The following is a 20,128-nucleotide window of genomic DNA, read 5'->3' as shown; positions in this document are numbered from 1 at the left end:
GCCAGGTCTGAAACCCCTGCCCCCGTTCCAGCGACCATCACCATCAGAACCACGGCCAGCACCACCCGCATGTCCTCTTCCTCGGTTTGGGTTCATGCCTCCTCCACGATTCGCCATTGCTTCGGCTGCAATGCCCCCAGATGAAAGTGCAGGTACACGGGTAGCCGGCGGCACAGAGGGTTTATGAAACCCTAGCTGTCGTTTGATTCGTCCAGGCAGTCTCGCACAGGAGATATGCACATCGACGTTCAGAGATCGTGGCTCAGAGCCCATCTTTTGCTTCAATAAAAACCCATAACATTTATAGCCCATCGAGCCCAGCCGATGGCAATTTGAAAGTAAGCCGCGATCACACTAGCAGGAGGGTGGTGGGTAGCGCCTCGGAGCGTCGTGCTACCCTTTGCTAGCACAAATCATTACACAAGGGCGCTACCATCTTAAAAACTTTTAAGTGTCTGGGGCCACCTATCCCGCCATCCTCAGTCACTTTCTTCTCCCTCTCGACCCTGAAGCTCTCCGTGTCACATCATCTCTCCCCCAACTCGCCCCTATCAAATCTCCCTATTTTGGTTCGATTTCTTCGTGGATTTGGACTCCCCTAAGAACATATAGGTACTTTCCAGCTTCTCCCTTGTTTTTGTCCGATTCAAATCTTCTAACTTGCTGGGATTTTTCTAAATCTTTGAAACCCTAGAAATTGTATTGGACAAAATATCTATGGTTGGTTTTTGTTGTATTGGCCAATGGTGATTTGTATGATGGCTATGAGCATATGAAGCATTATGCTTATGATTTGTAGATTAGGGTTTTTCTTAGTTTTAGGTAGGCCTAGATCTAGTTAGGGTTAGGGTATGTGGCTAAGATTTGGTGTTAAACTTGGCATGTCTAGGTAACATATTGTATATGAGGCATGAAAATTAGCAATTCTGATATACTACATTAATAACATTTTATATAAGGCTATCTGTTATTTGCATTCCTTGTGCATTTGTAAAATGTTAGGGCATCTCCAATGGAGTGACCCCAATGGACGAGGCGTGACCGTTTGCGATCGCGCGGTCGTAAAAGACGGCACCCTGTTCAAACGGGGTGACACATAGTGACCCCGGCGTCCGTGGAGACGCAAACGTGACCAAATATGCTACACGTTTGCGTCTATGCGGACGCTCCGCGGTCGCGCCAAGTGACCGTGTTGGTTGCATCCGGGTCCGCTTGACAATGACTAAGGTAAGCAAAATAGTTCCTCATTACTATTGATTGGCCAAAAGGACCATCTTTACAGAGATGGTTAGTCGAGTTAACCTAAAACTACAACGGCCGTAGCTACTCGCCGTCGCGCGGCCTACTACGGTCGGGGTTACTCGCAGTCACGTAGCTCACTACTGGCCGCCTGAGGGGCCGGCGCCGTCGTCGAAGCGCGTCCGCCTGACGCACTCCTTGCGGCGCGGAGGCCCCCAATCGGACTCCTCGTCCTGCCGCCTACAGCGTTTGAGGGCCTCGGCCACAGAGGAGTCCTAGTGGACTCTCTTCGCCGCCGCCTTCGCCGCCGCCTCCACCGCCGCCTCCACCGCCGCCTCCACCGCCACCTCTACCGCCATGTCGACATGGTAGCGGGACATGTGCCTAGCCGCTGCCACCACCGCTTCGTCCCTAGCGGCGATGGCGTCCTCCAGCTCGATGTTCTCCCGATCGACCCGCACGTGCTCCGGTCCCCTCCGCGTGACCGAATCCAGGTCGGAGTATAGGTACACCCGCCTCATGGCGAGCGCATGGCTGCGAGCTTCCGCCTCCGCTGGCAGAACCTGACGGCGATCGGCGTCCCCAGGTAGGCTCTCGAACGACGCAAGTAGAGCCCGCTGCTCGTCGCCGTACTGGACGTGGTCGTCCTCGTCATCGTCGGCGATGTCGTGGATGACGATGTCCGTGGGTGGGGCCACTGGCAACGGAGGAGCCGCCGCAAGGGTGGCACTGGCCGCCACCATCTCCGCCTGCGCCTCGGTGAGCTCTTCCCTGGCCTCGGTGAGGTCCGCTTGGAGTTCCCCCATGGCCACCGCCCGCCACTCACGCTGCCTCTAACGCTAGAATGTGCGCCATGCCGCCTCTACCTCTGCAACCTCCGCCTCCGTTGCCGCCTCCCCGTCCAGCTGCTCAGCCTGAAGGGCGTTGGCTGATGGCGTGTAACTCACACGTTCGTTGGGAACCCCAAGAGGAAGGTATGATGCGCACAGCAACAAGTTTTCCCTCAGAAAGAAACCAAGGTTTATCGAACCAGGAGGAGCCAAGAAGCACGTTGAAGGTTGATGGCGGCGGGATGTAGTGCGGCGCAACACCAGGGATTCCGGCGCCAACGTGGAACCTGCACAACACAACCAAAGTACTTTGCCCCAACGAAACAGTGATGTTGTCAATCTCACCGGCTTGCTGTAACAAAGGATTAACCGTATTGTGTGGAAGATGATTGTTTGCAGAAAACAGTAGAACAAGTATTGCAGTAGATTGTATTTCAGTAAAGAGAATTGGACCGGGGTCCACAGTTCACTAGAGGTGTCTCTCCCATAAGATAAACAGCATGTTGGGTGAACAAATTACAGTTGGGCAATTGACAAATAAAGAGGGCATGACCATGCACATACATATCATGATGAGTATAGTGAGATTTAATTGGGCATTACGACAAAGTACATAGACCGCCATCCAGCATGCATCTATGCCTAAAAAGTCCACCTTCAGGTTATCATCCGAACCCCCTCCAGTATTAAGTTGCTAACAACAGACAATTGCATTAAGTATGGTGCGTAATGTAATCAACAACTACATCCTTAGACATAGCATCAATGTTTTATCCCTAGTGGCAACAGCACATCCATAACCTTAGAGGTTCTTGTCACCCCTCCAGATTCACGGAGACATGAACCCACTATCGAGCATAAATACTCCCTCTTGGAGTTACTAGCATCAACTTGGCCAGAGCATCTACTAATAACGGAGAGCATGCAAGATCATAAACAACACATAGACATAGCTTTGATAATCAACATAACAAGTATTCTCTATTCATCGGATCCCAACAAACGCAACATATAGAATTACAGATAGATGATCTTGATCATGTTAGGCAGCTCACAAGATCCGACAATGATAGCACAATGGGGAGAAGACAACCATCTAGCTACTGCTATGGACCCATAGTCCAGGGGTAGACTACTCACACATCACACCGGAGGCGACCATGGCGGCGTAGAGTCCTCCGGGAGATGATTCCCCTCTCCGGCAGGGTGCCGGAGGCGATCTCCTGGATCCCCCGAGATGGGATCAGCGTTGGCGGCGTCTCTGGAAGGTTTTCCGTATCGTGGCTCTCGGTACTGGGGGTTTCGTCACGGAGGCTTTAAGTAGGCGGAAGGGCAAGTCAGCAGGGGGCACAGGGGCCCCAGATGACAGGGCGGCGCGGCCAAGGGGGGGGGGGGCGCCGCCCTAGGGTTTGGGCACCCTGTGGCCCCACTTCGTTTCGTCTTCGGACTTCTAGAAGCTTCGTGGAAAAATAGGCCCCTGGGCGTTGATTTCGTCCAATTCTGAGAATATTTCCTTACTAGGATTTCTGAAACCAAAACAGCAAGAAACAAAGAATCGGCACTTCGGCATCTTGTTAATAGGTTAGTTCCAGAAAATGCACGAATATGACATAAAGTGTGCATAAAACATGTAGATAACATCAATAATGTGGCATGGAACATAAGAAATTATCGATACGTTGGAGACGTATCAGCATCCCCAAGCTTAGTTCTGCTCGTCCCGAGCAGGTAAAACGATAACACAGATAATTTCTGGAGTGACATGCCATCATAATCTTGATCATACTATTTGTAAAGCATATGTAGTGAATGCAGCGATCAAAACAATGTATATGACATGAGTAAACAAGTGAATCATAAAGCAAAGACTTTTCATGAATAGCACTTCAAGACAAGCATCAATAAGTCTTGCATAAGAGTTAACTCATAAAGCAATAATTCAAAGTAAAGGCATTGAAGCAACACAAAAGAAGATTAAGTTTCAGCGGTTGCTTTCAACTTGTAACATGTATATCTCATGGATATTGTCAACATAGAGTAATATAATAAGTGCAATAAGCAAGTATGTAGGAATCAATGCACAGTTCACACAAGTGTTTGCTTCTTGAGGTGGAGAGAAATAGGTGAACTGACTCAACATTGAAAGTAAAAGAATGGTCCTCCATAGAGGAAAAGCATCGATTGCTATATTTGTGCTAGAGCTTTGATTTTGAAAACATGAAACAATTTTGTCAACGGTAGTAATAAAGCATATGCATCATGTAAATTATATCTTATAAGTTGCAAGCCTCATGCATAGTATACTAATAGTGCCCGCACCTTGTCCTAATTAGCTTGGACTACCGGATCATCACAATGCACATGTTTTTACCAAGTGTCACAAAGGGGTACCTCTATGCCGCACTTTGTACAAAGGTCTAAGGAGAAAGCTCGCATTGGATTTCTCGCTATTGATTATTCTTCAACTTAGACATCCATACCGGGACAACATAGACAACAGATAATGGACTCCTCTTTTATGCATAAGCATGTAACAACAATTAATAATTTTCTCATTTGAGATTGAGGATATATGTCCAAAACTGAAACTTCCACCATGGATCATGGCTTTAGTTAGCGGCCCAATGTTCTTCTCTAACAATATGCATGCTTAACCATAGGGTGGTAGATCTCTCTTACTTCAGACAAGACGGACATGCATAGCAACTCACATGAAATTCAACAATGAATAGTTGATGGCGTCCCCAGTGAACATGGTTATCGCACAACAAGCAACTTAATAAGAGATAAAGTGCATAATTACATATTCAATACCACAATAGTTTTTAAGCTATTTATCCCATGAGCTATATATTGCAAAGGTGAATGATGGAATTTTAAAGGTAGCACTCAAGCAATTTACTTTGGAATGGCGGAAAATACCATGTAGTAGGTAGGTATGGTGGACACAAATGGCATAGTGGTTGGCTCAAGTATTTTGGATGCATGAGAAGTATTCCCTCTCGATACAAGGTTTAGGCTAGCAAGGCTTATTTGAAACAAACACAAGGATGAACCGGTGCAGCAAAACTCACATAAAAGACATATTGAAAACATTATAAGACTCTACACCGTCTTCCTTGTTGTTCAAACTCAATACTAGAAATTATCTAGACCTTAGAGAAACCAAATATGCAAACCAAATTTTAGCATGCTCTATGTATTTCTTCATTAATGGGTGCAAAGTATATGATGCAAGAGCTTAATCATGAGCACAACAATTGCCAAGTATCACATTACCCAAGACATTTATAGCAATTACTACATGTATCATTTTCCAATTCCAACCATATAACAATTTAACGAAGGAGAAACTTCGCCATGAATACTATGAGTAGAAACCAAGGACATACTTGTCCATATGCTACAGCGGAGCGTGTCTCTCTCCCATAAAGTGAATGCTAGGATCCATTTTATTCAAACAAAACAAAAACAAAAACAAACCGACGCTCCAAGAAAAAGCACATAAGATGTGATGGAATAAAAATATAGTTTCAGGGGAGGAACCTGATAATGTTGTCGATGAAGAAGGGGATGCCAAGGCATCCCCAAGCTTAGACGCTTGAGTCTTCTTAAAATATGCAGGGGTGAACCACCGGGGCATCCCCAAGCTTAGAGCTTTCACTCTCCTTGATCATGTTGCATCATACTCCTCTCTTGATCCTTGAAAACTTCCTCCACACCAAACTCGAAACAACTCATTAGAGGGTTAGTGCACAATAAAAATTAACATATTCAGAGGTGACAAAATCATTCTTAACACTTCTGGACATTGCATAATGCTACTGGACATTAGTGGATCAAATAAATTCATCCAACATAGCAAAAGAGGCAATGCGAAATAAAAGGCAGAATCTGTCAAAACAGAACAGTTCGTATTGACGAATTTTAAAATGGCACCAGACTTGCTCAAATGAAAATTCTCAAATTGAATGAAAGTTGAGTACATATCTGAGGATCATGCACGTAAATTGGCTTAATTTTCTGAGCTACCTACAGGGAGGTGGACCCAGATTCGTGACAGCAAAGAAATCTGGAACTGCGCAGTAATCCAAATCTAGTACTTACTTTTCTATCAACGGCTTTACTTGGCACAACAAAACACAAAACTAAGATAAGGAGAGGTTGCTACAGTAGTAAACAACTTCCAAGACACAAAATAAAAACAAAGTACTGTAGGTAAAAACATGGGTTGTCTCCCATAAGCGCTTTTCTTTAACGCCTTTCAGCTAGGCGCAGAAAGTGTGCATCAAGTATTATCGAGAGACGAAGTGTCAACATCATAATTTGTTCTCATAATAGAATCAAAAGGTACCTTCATTCTCTTTCTAGGGAAGTGTTCCATACCTTTCTTAAAAGGAAATTGATATTTTATATTACCTTCCTTCATATCAATAATAGCACCAACAGTTCGAAGAAAAGGTCTTCCCAATATAATGGGACAAGATGCATTGCATTAAATATCCAAGACAACAAAATCAACGGGGACAAGGTTATTGTTAACGGTAATGCGAACATTATCAACTTTCCCCAAAGGTTTCTTTGTAGAATGATCAGCAAGATTAACATCCAAATAACAATTTTTCAGCGGTGGCAAGTCAAGCATATTATAGATTTTCTTAGGCATAACAGAAATACTTGCACCAAGATCACATAAAGCATTACAATCAAAATCTTTAACCTTCATCTTAATGATGGGCTCCCAACCATCCTCTAGCTTTTTAGGAATAGAGGCTTCACGCTCTAGTTTCTCTTCTCTAGCTTTTATGAGAGCATTTGTAATATGATGCGTGAAAGCCAAATTTATAGCACTAGCATTAGGACTTTTAGCAAGTTTTTGCAAGAACTTTATAACTTCAGAGATGTGGCAATCATCAAAATTCAAACCATTATAATCTAAAGCAATGGGATCATCATCCCCAATGTTGGAAAAAATTTCAGCAGCTTTATCACGGGCAATTTCAGCAGTTTTAGCAGTTTCAGGCAGTTTTTCGCGCTTTGCATTAGAAGTGGAAACATTGCTAACACCAATTCTTTTATTAGTATTAGTAGGAGGTGCAGCAACATGTGTAGCATTAGTATTACTAGTGGTGGTAATAGTCCAAACTTTAGCTACATTCTTCTCTTTAGCTAGTTTTTCATTTTCTTCTCTATCCCACCTAGCACGCAGTTCAGCCATTAATCTTATATTCTCATTAATTCTAACTTGGATGGCATTTGCTGTAGTAACAATTTTATTATGATGATTTTCATTAGGCAAAACTTTTGATTTCAAAAGATCAACATCAGCAGCAAGACTATCGACTTTAGAAGCAAGTATATCAATTTTCCCAAGCTTTTCTTCAACAGATTTGTTAAAAGCAGTTTGCGTACTAATAAATTCTTTAAGCATGGCTTCAAGTCCACGGGGTGAACTCCTATTATTGTTGTTAGAATTCCCATAAGAATTACCATAGCCGTTGCCATTATTATAAGGATATGGCCTATAGTTGTTACTAGAATTGTTCCGGTAAGCATTGTTGTTGAAATTATTATTTTTAATGAAGTTTACATCAACATGTTCTTCTTGTGCAACCAATGAAGCTAATGGAACATTATTAGGATCAATATTAGTCCTATCATTCACAAGCATAGACATAATAGCATCAATCTTATCACTCAAGGAAGAGGTTTCTTCGACAGAATTTACCTTCTTACCTTGTGGAGCTCTTTCCGTGTGCCATTCAGAGTAGTTGATCATCATATTATCAAGAAGTTTTGTTGCTTCACCAAGAGTGATGGACATAAAGGTACCTCCAGCAGCTGAATCCAATAAATTCCGCGAAGAAAAATTTAGTCCTGCATAGAAGGTTTGGATGATCATCCAAGTAGTCAGTCCATGGGTTGGGCAATTTTTAACCAGAGATTTCATTCTTTCCCAAGCTTGAGCAACATGTTCAATATCTAATTGTTTAAAATTCATTATGCTACTCCTCAAAGATATAATTTTAGCAGGGGATAATATCTACCAATAAAAGCATCCTTGCATTTAGTCCATGAATCAATACTGTTCTTAGGCAGAGATAGCAACCAATCTTTAGCTCTTCCTCTTAATGAGAAAGGGAACAATTTTAGTTTAATAATATCACCATCTACATCTTTATATTTTTGCATTTCACATAGTTCAACAAAATTATTAAGATGGGCAGCAGCATCATCGGAACTAACACTGAGAAAATTGCTCTCGCATAACAAGATTCAGTAAAGCAGGTTTAATTTCAAAGAATTCTGCTGTAGTAGCAGGTGGAGCAATAGGTGTGCATAAGAAATCATTATTATTTGTGGTTGTGAAGTCACACAACTTAGTATTTTCAGCGTTGGCCATTTTAGCAACAGTAAATAGAACAAACTAGATAAAGTAAATGCAAGTAAACTAATTTTTTTGTGTTTTTGATATAGCAAACAAGATAGCAAGTAAAGTAAAACTAGCAACTAATTTTTTTGTATTTTGATTTAGTGCAGCAAACAAAGTAGTAAATAAAACTAAGCAAGACAAAAACAAAGTAAAGAGATTGAGAAGTGGAGACTCCCCTTGCAGCGTGTCTTGATCTCCCCGGCAACGGCGCCAGAAAAAGAGCTTGATGGCGTGTAACTCACACGTTCGTTGGGAACCCCAAGAGGAAGGTATGATGCGCACAGCAGCAAGTTTTCCCTCAGAAAGAAACCAAGGTTTATCGAACCAGGAGGAGCCAAGAAGCACGTTGAAGGTTGATGGCGGCGGGATGTAGTGCGGCGCAACACCAGGGATTCCGGCGCCAACGTGGAACCTGCACAACACAACCAAAGTACTTTGCCCCAACGAAACAGTGAGGTTGTCAATCTCACCGGCTTGCTGTAACAAAGGATTAACCGTATTGTGTGGAAGATGATTGTTTGCAGAAAACAGTAGAACAAGAATTGCAAGAGATTGTATTTCAAGAAAGAGAATTGGACCGGGGTCCACAGTTCACTAGAGGTGTCTCTCCCATAAGATAAACAGCATGTTGGGTGAACAAATTACAGTTGGGCAATTGACAAATAAAGAGGGCATGACCATGCACATACATATCATGATGAGTATAGTGAGATTTAATTGGGCATTACGACAAAGTACATAGACCGCCATCCAAAGATGCATCTATGCCTAAAAAGTCCACCTTCAAAGTTATCATCCGAACCCCCTCCAGTATTAAGTTGCTAACAACAGACAATTGCATTAAGTATGGTGCGTAATGTAATCAACAACTACATCCTTAGACATAGCATCAATGTTTTATCCCTAGTGGCAACAGCACATCCATAACCTTAGAGGTTCTTGTCACCCCTCCAGATTCACGGAGACATGAACCCACTATCGAGCATAAATACTCCCTCTTGGAGTTACTAGCATCAACTTGGCCAGAGCATCTACTAATAACGGAGAGCATGCAAGATCATAAACAACACATAGACATAGCTTTGATAATCAACATAACAAGTATTCTCTATTCATCGGATCCCAACAAACGCAACATATAGAATTACAGATATATGATCTTGATCATGTTAGGCAGCTCACAAGATCCGACAATGATAGCACAATGGGGAGAAGACAACCATCTAGCTACTGCTATGGACCCATAGTCCAGGGGTAGACTACTCACACATCACACCGGAGGCGACCATGGCGGCGTAGAGTCCTCCGGGAGATGATTCCCCTCTCCGGCAGGGTGCCGGAGGCGATCTCCTGGATCCCCCGAGATGGGATCGGCGTTGGCGGCGTCTCTGGAAGGTTTTCCGTATCGTGGCTCTCGGTACTGGGGGTTTCGTCACGGAGGCTTTAAGTAGGCGGAAGGGCAAGTCAGCAGGGGGCACAGGGGCCCCAGATGACAGGGCGGCGCGGCCAAGGGGGGGGACCGCGCCGCCCTAGGGTTTGGGCACCCTGTGGCCCCACTTCGTTTCGTCTTCGGACTTCTGGAAGCTTCGTGGAAAAATAGGCCCCTGGGCGTTGATTTCGTCCAATTCCGAGAATATTTCCTTACTAGGATTTCTGAAACCAAAAACAGCAGAAAACAAAGAATCGGCACTTCGGCATCTTGTTAATAGGTTAGTTCCAGAAAATGCACGAATATGACATAAAGTGTGCATAAAACATGTAGATAACATCAATAATGTGGCATGGAACATAAGAAATTATCGATACGTCGGAGACGTATCATTGGCGTCCTCATCGAACGCCTCCGTCGCGCTGAGCTCGGCGAGCTCCGCATCATCCGGGTAGACTTGGTGGCACATCTGAACAACGCGAGCCCAGGTGTAATTGTGCTCGGCCATGGATGGATGCTAGGGTTTAGGTTGAGGTGTGCCCGTCACGCCCGCCGGTGTCCACCATATATAGCCACGGCGGGGCGGGAAAAGCGCGAAACGCGCCAACCTGTTGGCCACGCGCGTGAACCACCGTCTTTGCGCGGAAACCGGTAATCACCGACGGTAGGCCTCGACGGGACGTTAAACCGCCATTACTGACCTTGACTGTGTCAGTGCTAAAAAAATGCGTCCACACCACTGGGATACCCCGACGCAAACGGTCATCACGATTCGTATGGCGTGCACAGGACGACGCAAATGGACACATGCGATCAATTTGAGCGTCTGAAATGCGCCGGCCCGCTGGAGATGCCCTTACACATATGGCGCGTTTGGTAGCCTGCAGCCCCCTTGGCTCGCATGGGGCCAGCTATTTTCGGCCCGTTTGGATGCCTGCGTTGTTGCATGAACCGGGTTTTAAAGCACCCCCGGGACATGCCCTGGAGGAACGCCCGGAATGGCAGTTTCTCCGGGGCCAGGCCCGTTGCGGGCAGAAGCCTGCACGCGTGGACAAGGGAGGCGGAGACGCCGCGTCCCTTCGGGAACACGCGCCATAATTAGGCTCACCGCTCCCTCTCCTTCCTCTCACTCACGACCTCCCCCAAACTGTCACATCACCTGGCGGTTCTCCTCCCGCCGACCAATCCGCCGCATCGCCGCACGGAGGACCACCGGTACCGGAGGAAGGAGACATCGGCAACCTCAACCTCGACTTCGTCCTCGGCCGCGACCTCGAACTCGTCGTCTTGCCGGCGACCTTGACCTCGTCCTCGGCCGCGACCTCGACCTCATCCTCGGCCGGAAGAATGGCGGCAACGACCTCTCCTTCTCACGTCCGTAGTCGTTCTTGCACAACATGCCTTTCTTAGGAATTTCGGACGACATGCACAATAGATCTGCTAGGGTTTCCGTTTTGCAAGGTGTTCGTCCCCATTTCTTGCAGGTCTTGTTCAGTTCTTGCATTTCACGGTCTCGATTTGCTTAGATTTGTTACTATAGTGTCGGATTGTGGTAGATCTTTCCTAGATCGTGCTTTCGATTGCTGAAACTAGCAGATCTTACTGTGCATGCAAAGAAGGGAAGGGTTTTTTTTTGCTGGGGTTTAGCATGTTGAGATTGCTGTGCGGAATGAGTCGTGGTAGGTTGCTGTAGATTGTGTAGTTTCTGATTGAACTAGGTCGATGATTGTAACCGGTAATCATAGTATGAGGAGATGATTGATCTGAACCTATGGCATGACTGAACATCACCATGCCATTGGTTCAGATCAAACATTTCCTCCATATGTGCTCATTCTATGAGGTCTATGCCACCTTGCTTTCTTGAGTTGTTCAATGGCCAATGATTTAATTATGGCACAACGAAAGGTAGGGTGCTGCCCTCAAACTTAGTCGCGTGTGCCATATTACTTGCACACTAGACTTAGTTTGCGGACAGTCCCTTTGCCTGCCGTGTGATCCTACATATATGAGGCCTCGTTTTGGTTTGTCTAGTGCATTGGCCAATGATTCAACAATGGCACACTGGAAGGCAATGTGCTGCCCTCAAACTTAGTCATGTGTGCCATATGACTTGCACACTAGACTTAGTTTGGTGACAGTCCCTTTGCCTGCCGTGTGATCCCACATATATGAGGCCTCGTTTTGGTTTGTCTAGTGCATTGGCCAATAATTCAACAATGGCACACTGAACTTGTGAACAAACACACCTCTAATGGCATGTGTTCTTAAGGCAGACTGAAAAGCTCAAGCTTGGGTCACCTAAGACCCCGGACGAGGGACCGTCCAGGAAGCGGAGGGGGCTAACGTCAGGCACTTCCAGCCGGACGTGGGGCCGGACCAGTTCCTGCGCATCGTCTTCAAGCCAACCTTCGAGCGGCTACGGATCCCTCATGATTTCGTCAGGTGGTTCGGACAAATCCCTTCGAACATCATCATCACCACCAACACAGGCTGCTACTGGAGGATGACTACGGTGATGGAAGGCGATGACGCATACATCGACCAGGGGTGGGCGGCCTTCGCCGTCGCTCATCAGCTGCAGATAGGCCAGTTCCTCGTCTTCCAGAAGGTGTCCACCTTCCAGTACAATGTGGTCATCTTCGACTACACCTGCACTGAGGTGATGACCATGTGCCGTTACCATGGCGATGCCACCAGGTGTGTCGTCTTCAAAAGTCATGTCTGAAGCTCCTGTTTGTGTGTGTTGTTCCAGTCGTCCTATGATCGTCTATGGTGTGTCCTGAACAATGATCGTCCTCTGTCCTGAACTATGATCGTCCTGTGTCCTTAACTATGAACGTGTTTCAACTATTATCACTGCTAAGTTTGTCTGAACTGTGAACTGTGTTCTTCCTTGTGATGTTTGATCGCTGGTAACCTCACCACCGAAGGTAAGAGGTAAGCAGAAGCAGTTTCTGGGTTGCAACCAAACAACAGCGGTGCCGTTCTGGGCTGCTACGAGGCCTCAAAACTGACCTACCAAACGGGCAGAGCCCAAATCTCCACGGGGACGAAAAAACTCTATGCAGGCTACCAAACAACGTGGCTTTTATGGCCCATGATCCGTCTGCAACGCGCAGAGTACTCCTTCCCGCTGCGCCAGTGGTGCAGGAAAGTGATGCAGGATAACAAACACGCCCATAGAGAGAGCGTACTAGTTGGTGGCAATGCAGTCACTTCCATGGCGTCCTTTGTCTACGTGGAAAGGAAGCACGCCCTGTATTATTTGGATGGATGCAGTAACTGGCTAACTGCTACTACTAGGAAGCAAAGCAATAATCTTGTGTATTCGTCCTGGAGCTGCTTGGACATATGGCATCTGAAGGATTGCAAAGTATTTATCGCTGAGCTTGTCCCCATTAGTTTTGTTTTGCTCGTACCATGAGCATCAAAGTGTGACTGACAGAGTCTACCATGTGCACCTGTACTTCCTCATAAATTGATGAGCCCAGTGTTAGTTAGTTAGTCCAGCAACGGAAGTGGGCGGCATCAGGCACGGGTTGTCCGACGAGTGACCTGTCTCAGCGTCGTCTGGTGTCTCGAACGACCGACCTTGCAAGTTGCAACGTGCAAACGTGAGGTAGCAGCGTTGCCATGTAAATGCGCCGTGCCAAATGACAGCGCACGCACGGGCAGGAAGCAGGAAGAAGGAGCCATCGGAATGAGTAGGCTTCGGCATTGATCACCGTCTCCGTCGCTGGCTGGATGCATTTGGCATTGGCAGCACGTACGTACGTACAGTGCAGTGCCAAATCGTACCAGGACGATGCTTCGATTCTGCCCTGTAGAGATCGATAGATAGCCCAACGCTGCGTGACTCACTCTCACTGGTCAGTGAGTGAGCTTGTTTCCTTCAAGCTCGTGCCGCTGGCTTGGCGGCTGCGATCGGAATCGGTTGCTGGCGCGAGGGGCCTGCAATGTTGGGATTCGCCCACGGATCAATCACATCAAACTAGATGAACACACACGAACACAAAACTTTATCGCCAAGGGTGCGTATCGCACCCTCTAAACTACTCTTTATTGATTTTCTCAACTCAACTCACGGTTACAAACTCACGTAGCCTCATGTATAAATACACGGCCAACCGACTCAACGCACTAAACCTACTCCTACAGAAACTCTACTTGGACGCGGACACGGCAACACCTGCCATCTAACTAGACTAACTTGACTACAACTCATCTAGCTGCTAATACGACTCCTAGCCTGACTCGATTAACACTACTTGAACTCACGTAGACAAAGTACTACTCTGACACTTCAATTACTAACTTGGCGTTTCCATGCAATGCATACACATATGCATAGGACTTGCCAAATAAACACTAACCATATGATTAGAGCAAGATTATTGCTAACATGCAAATCATGGAGGGGCGCACGAGGGGAGACGTGCACGTACGAGGACCACGACGGCCACCGATCATTCGGACGAAAAAGGTAGCGACCGGGGGGCGGGATGGAGTCCATCCGATGGACGGCAGCTCTAGCTAGCTCGTCTCCTCCAATGTTGGGGGAAGCGGCAGCTAACAGAATGACAATGAATGGATTATGGATGGCGCTTGGTTTGGCGTCCGGTGCATTGGCTAGCAACATGGCTAATCGAGCGAGCGAGCTATGATCGGCGGCCGAATCAGAACAAGGCAATGCGTTGCGTCGTGGCTCCGGCAGAGAGCAGCGGCAGGGACCGATCCATCACGCGAGCGAGTCGGCACGCTTGGGGCGTGGGATTTCCTACCCCAACTGTCGCCTCCTCTCTCTTCTTCATCGCCCCAAACCGGGCCAACATCTCGGGTGACCTTCTCGCCGGGGCAGTTGTTTGCCTCCTCCTCTTTCGTCAATTCAGTTTGGATCTTCATCTTGTAGCTTTGCCCCTCGCGGACGCGGCAGCGCGTAGTGGATATATCGTCAGCCGCTAGGTTCAGTTCGGATCTCTAAATCTCTTCCTACTCCCGCAAATTGGAGGGGCCGGAGTTGGAAGTCGTAGTAGCATTATGAAATTGGCTAGGCTCTTGTTTATATCTATGTAGTTAGCTAGCTAGTTAGCCCTTCTAAGTTTTTCTCAACCTCTTGTTTGTATTGTTGGAACCTTTAACAAAACCCAAAATAAATAAATAAATATGCAGTGGGGAAACCTACCGTTCAGCTTCAATTTTTTTTTTTTTGGCTACTAGCCATTGTTGGCCCTAGCTTTGAGCGATGCTAGTGCTACAGAGTGTACATACATGTGTGCGTAAGTACGGCATGATTCCGTCCCTTCACCGAATTATGTACTAGATCAACAACACATGAAAGGTCGACTTTACACGCCTTCTTCACGAGATCTCAGTAGTGGAGAAGAAAAGGAAGGGCAATATATAAGCGAGCTGGGGCATGATCTATCAACACTCTTTTCTCATGCATGGCGGCCGGAGCTGGGTCGACTTGCAGCCTCAGAGGTCGCATTCCTCCTCCACTGATTTGTTCCCGGCGGCCAGTGGGCACCTCTCTTTTGTGCTTTGCTTTGCGTTCCATCAGTTTTCACGTGTTTCCCGCATGGTCGGATAAAAGGTTAATGACGATCGACGAGATGATTGGTCAATTATCACAGACTTCTACATAACCGTTTCCATAATACTGTATGTCGTAGGGCTAGTGTCTGGCTTAATCCGAGAGTTTACCGGCCAGCTTTGCTGCCTTTTTTTCTTCTTGCTGTTAATGATATCTTTGTTGTGTTCTTACATACCCATAGCATGGTACTACCAGAGCATAAGGATTTCACAGGAAGTAGGGACACGATCATCAACCTCCCATAGGAGGAACATGACAAAGCACAAGTTCAGGGTCATAGATCGAGTGGTCAACATGATTGACACAAGTGTTTTGAATAGTTTACTTTTTTGAGAGAGGAAGTGTTCCGAATAGTTCGGTCTCTCTTTCGCCTGCCTTTCGTAGTGGGTTAGAACATTATCTGCCATTGAAAAAGTTGAGAAAAGTTTAGTAGCGACTTCACTCTAAAAGTGAATCTATAATAAAGGAATCCTCTGGGTGGAGGGACAAAGCTGATACCAATACTCAGTGCATGAACTATCAGTCGTCGGATGCCTACTGTCTAGATGAGCGCAATAGCGTAGGAGGGTGTGCAAGTGCAACGATGATGTCAAGTGAGACTTCGGTTAGACCCCCACATCCAGGCTAATCTATACACATTATACATTAGGCATCGTCTTGCCAATCTAGTGACCAAAGTTGGCCATTGGACACCCACAATCACCCTTTTAGTTTATGCAGTCGCACGTACGATACAATTAGTGCTCCAAGGAATAATTTGACCTTGGAGAAACTAAAGCAGTTGAGATCCCCCACCCCAATCTCGTGTGTAAGGAAACGATCATCCGTGCGGATCATGTCACCTGACCAATGAGAGTAAACAAACTAATCTCTAAATTGTGTGGAATATAAGATTACTTCGTCACCAACCTTGTGATCTTCCATGTCTTGGCTGTGCTTAGAAAGATACCGTTTGTTTTTTCTTATATTATGGGTATAGTACATCCAGAGTGCAGTGCGATCGCCCTCAGTTTTTGGGCCATTTCTGTCAGGAGGAAAGCATCTCGATCTGTATCTCCATCGCTGACTGTTTTTGGGCCATTTCTGTCATTCGAAAGAGCGAGGGAAAGAACAAAAGAGGGAGGAGAAAAGAAGGAAAAACGATCGATCGGTCGATTTGGACCATCATTAGCCGAATCACGATGCCGTCTCCAGGGGATTAAGTTAGAGCACTGGTTTGTGAAAGAGAAGTTCATCGAGCAACGCCCCACCCACGCGGGAAACGACACGGACAGAGGAGAGAAACTTGTCCCGGCGGCCGGCAGACCGCGCTGCTCCTATCTATCTCTGACCGCGCTCAGCAAAACACGGCGCGCGCAGTGATGTTGCTGGTGGTACATAGGGCGCGTTTGGTAGTCTGCATGCTCCTTGACTCGCTCCGGCCCAGCAATTTTTGTCCTGTTTTGTTGCCTGGGCCGAGTCGCGTTGTTGCACGAACCGGTTCTCAAAGGACCCTCGGGTTAGGCCCTAGAGGAACGTCTGGTTCGGCAGTTTCTAGCAGTGCAGGTACATCTCCAACGCGGCTGATATAAAAGAGAATCTTCGGCGGACTCGCGGAGACGTGGATGGAGATGGCGGGAGCTGCGGTGCGCATCGGAAAGCAAAAAGGGGGTAGGAAGGATTCCCTCACCCCTGCCGCGTCCCATGGCCTATTTCTACCCCCTCCTCCACTCTCCCCCCAAGTTTCGAGCTTCTCCTCCCATCGGCAAGCATGTAAGAGGCACACACATCTCTGGTCGGCGACGGTTACAACGGCGGCGGCGGTGGCAGCGAGTACATCTGGGCTGCTTCATCTACTTCCTGGTGCAGCACATCTTCACCTCCGGCGATGACTGTAAGGAATCCCTTATCCCGACACCGCGGTAATGTTTAGATCTAGGTTAGGAGTTATCAGATCTTGTCTACGGTTTGGTCTTGTAGCAGGGGTTAGTCCGGATTGTGCTGAGCTATCATGATCTTGCTAGGGTTCGATATTTCAGGTTGCTTATTTGTCCTAAATGTGCCCACCTACCATGATCTTGCAAGAGTTTGTGCTATTCACAGTTGCAATGAACTGCTTGTCTGATTTAGGATTATTGTTGGTTTGGTTTGTGTTGTCCATATGTCTTTGCTTCCAAGTAGATTCACATTATATGTACTACGATGTGCGTAGAACTTCTTCAGTGATGACTTTAGCCAGACGTTTGTCTGCGTTGGGACCTCTCAGTTCCCTTCGCAAGTTCCCGATTCACATCCCACCTATGACACCAATGTGGCGGTCACCCCTCTGTCGTATTTTCCTGTGTCTGACTTGGTGGCTCAGGTAGCGGCAGAGGTCGCGGCTAGGTTGGCCACCATAAAGAAGAACAAGAACCGCAGGGAAGCGGACAGGGCCTTAAAGTACGGGAAGAAAGGGACTAGCACCATGAAATGGCTTCCATTCATGTCCAGCTTTATGTTGGAGAAGATGTGCGGCTTGATCAAGACCGGAGTGAGAACTGACAAAGGATTCAAGGAAGTCCATCTGACTGCTGTCGTGAAGGGCATGTTTGACCACCGTGGTGCGAGGATACCAAATGCATCATCCTTGAGGGTGAGCACTACTGCGGTCATGTCGCGGTGAGAATGCTCAGTCCACCTCACTATCTCTTTTGATCATCCACTAGCAGAACTAACATCATTGTCCCTTCGTATCGTAGGATCACCCAAAGGATGCGGGGTTCCTGAATGTGCTCATTGCCAACTACGACGAGATGCACACCATCTTCTCTTTCGGCCTCGCCACCGGGAAGTACGCCATGGGATCCAGTGAGCCCTTAGGATCGGCTGCATCAAATCCTTCACCTGAGGATTGTGAAACCCAGGAATCCGACACGATCAACCTCGATGGGCCACCTGAGAAGGCTGGCGACGCGCCTGAGAAGGTGACCGCCGGCAAGAGGAAGGGAGGTGCCTTCGCCAACAACGAGTCGGTGGCCTTCACCAACATGATTGTTGCCGTGAAGGACGTCGCACAGGCCATCAGGAACAACAAGCCCACGTACATGCACCATGACATGTACAATGCGGTCATGGACATGCTTGGCTTCGCCGAGGATGATCTCATGGTGGCGCTGAGCCACCTCGCCGACCACAAGGCCCAGGGTTGCAGCTTTGTGGGCATGATCGAGCCACACCGCGTCCTCTTGCTAAGGAACTGCCTTGCCAAGTACCACTGCGAGGTGTAGTGGTGCCCTTGAGGGGGAGGTTTAGGGGATGCAAGCATGGAGGTGATGAACTTGATGATGATGATGATGATGTACATTTTGGCAGTAGCTAGGGTTGAAAACATTTAATGGCCCCTTTTTGTAACTATGATGAGGTGGTATATACTAACCCCTCATGTGATGGTGAATTTGCGCTGTTAGGATGACACCCACTTTTGTTGTAGTACTGATGCGTCCAAAACGTATCTACTTTCCCGAACACTTTTGTTGTTGTTTGCACTCTATTTTGTGTGTTTTGAATACAGCTAACACAGACTAACGTTGTTTTCAGCAGAATTGCTCTGGTGTCTCGTTTTTGTGCAGAAATCCAACTTTCAGGAAAATTCTTGAAAAATATTGCAAAGTTCATATTTCACCCGAAGACTCACGGAGCCAGAAGACGAGACGGAGGAGGGCCACGAGGGGCCCACACCTACCCTAGGCGCGGGCCAGGCTTGGCCGCATCTAGGGGTTGTCTGGCCGCCTTGGCCACTGATACGTCTCAAACGTATCTATAATTTCTTATGTTACATGCTAGTTTTATGACAATACTCACGTGTTTTATATACACTTTATATCATTTTTATGCATTTTCCGGCACTAACCTATTAACAAGATGCCGAAGCGCCAGTTCCTATTTTCTACTGTTTTTGGTTTCAGAAATCCTACACAGGAAATATTCTCGGAATTTGACGAAACAAAATCCCACGGTCTTATTTTCCACGGAGCCTTCCAGAAGTCCGAAGAGGAGACGAAGAGGGGCATCGAGGCGGCCACACCCTAGGGGCGGCCCCACCCCTGGCCGCGCAGCCCTATGGGGTGGGCCCCTCGAGCGTCCCCCGACTCTGCCCCTTCGCCTATATATTCTCTCCGTCGCGAAAACCCTATTACCGAGAGCCACGATACGAGAAAAGTTACTGAGACGCCGCCGCCGTCAACCCCATCTCGGGGGGTTCCGAAGATCGCCTCCGGCACCCTGCCGAAGAGGGGAATCATCACCGGAGGGCTCTACATCACCATGCCCGCCTCCGGACTGATGCGTGAGTAGTTCATCATTGGACTATGGGTCCATATCAGTAGCTAGATGGTTGTCTTCTCCTCTTGTGCTATCATGTTTAGATCTTGTGAGCTGCCTATCATGATCAAGATCATCTATTTGTAATGCTACATGTTGTGTTTGTTGGGATCTGATGAATATGGAATACTATGTCAAGTTGATTATCGATCTATCATATATGTGTTATTTATGATCTTGCATGCTCTCCGTTGCTAGTACAGGCTCTCGCCAAGTTGATACTTGTAACTCCCAGAGGGGGTATTTATGCTAGATAGTGGGTT

The sequence above is a fragment of the Lolium perenne genome, chromosome 2 (genome assembly GCF_019359855.2).
Source record: "Lolium perenne isolate Kyuss_39 chromosome 2, Kyuss_2.0, whole genome shotgun sequence".
In the NCBI taxonomy this organism is placed as follows: Eukaryota; Viridiplantae; Streptophyta; class Magnoliopsida; order Poales; family Poaceae; genus Lolium; species Lolium perenne.
This window is presented reverse-complemented; position numbering follows the sequence as displayed.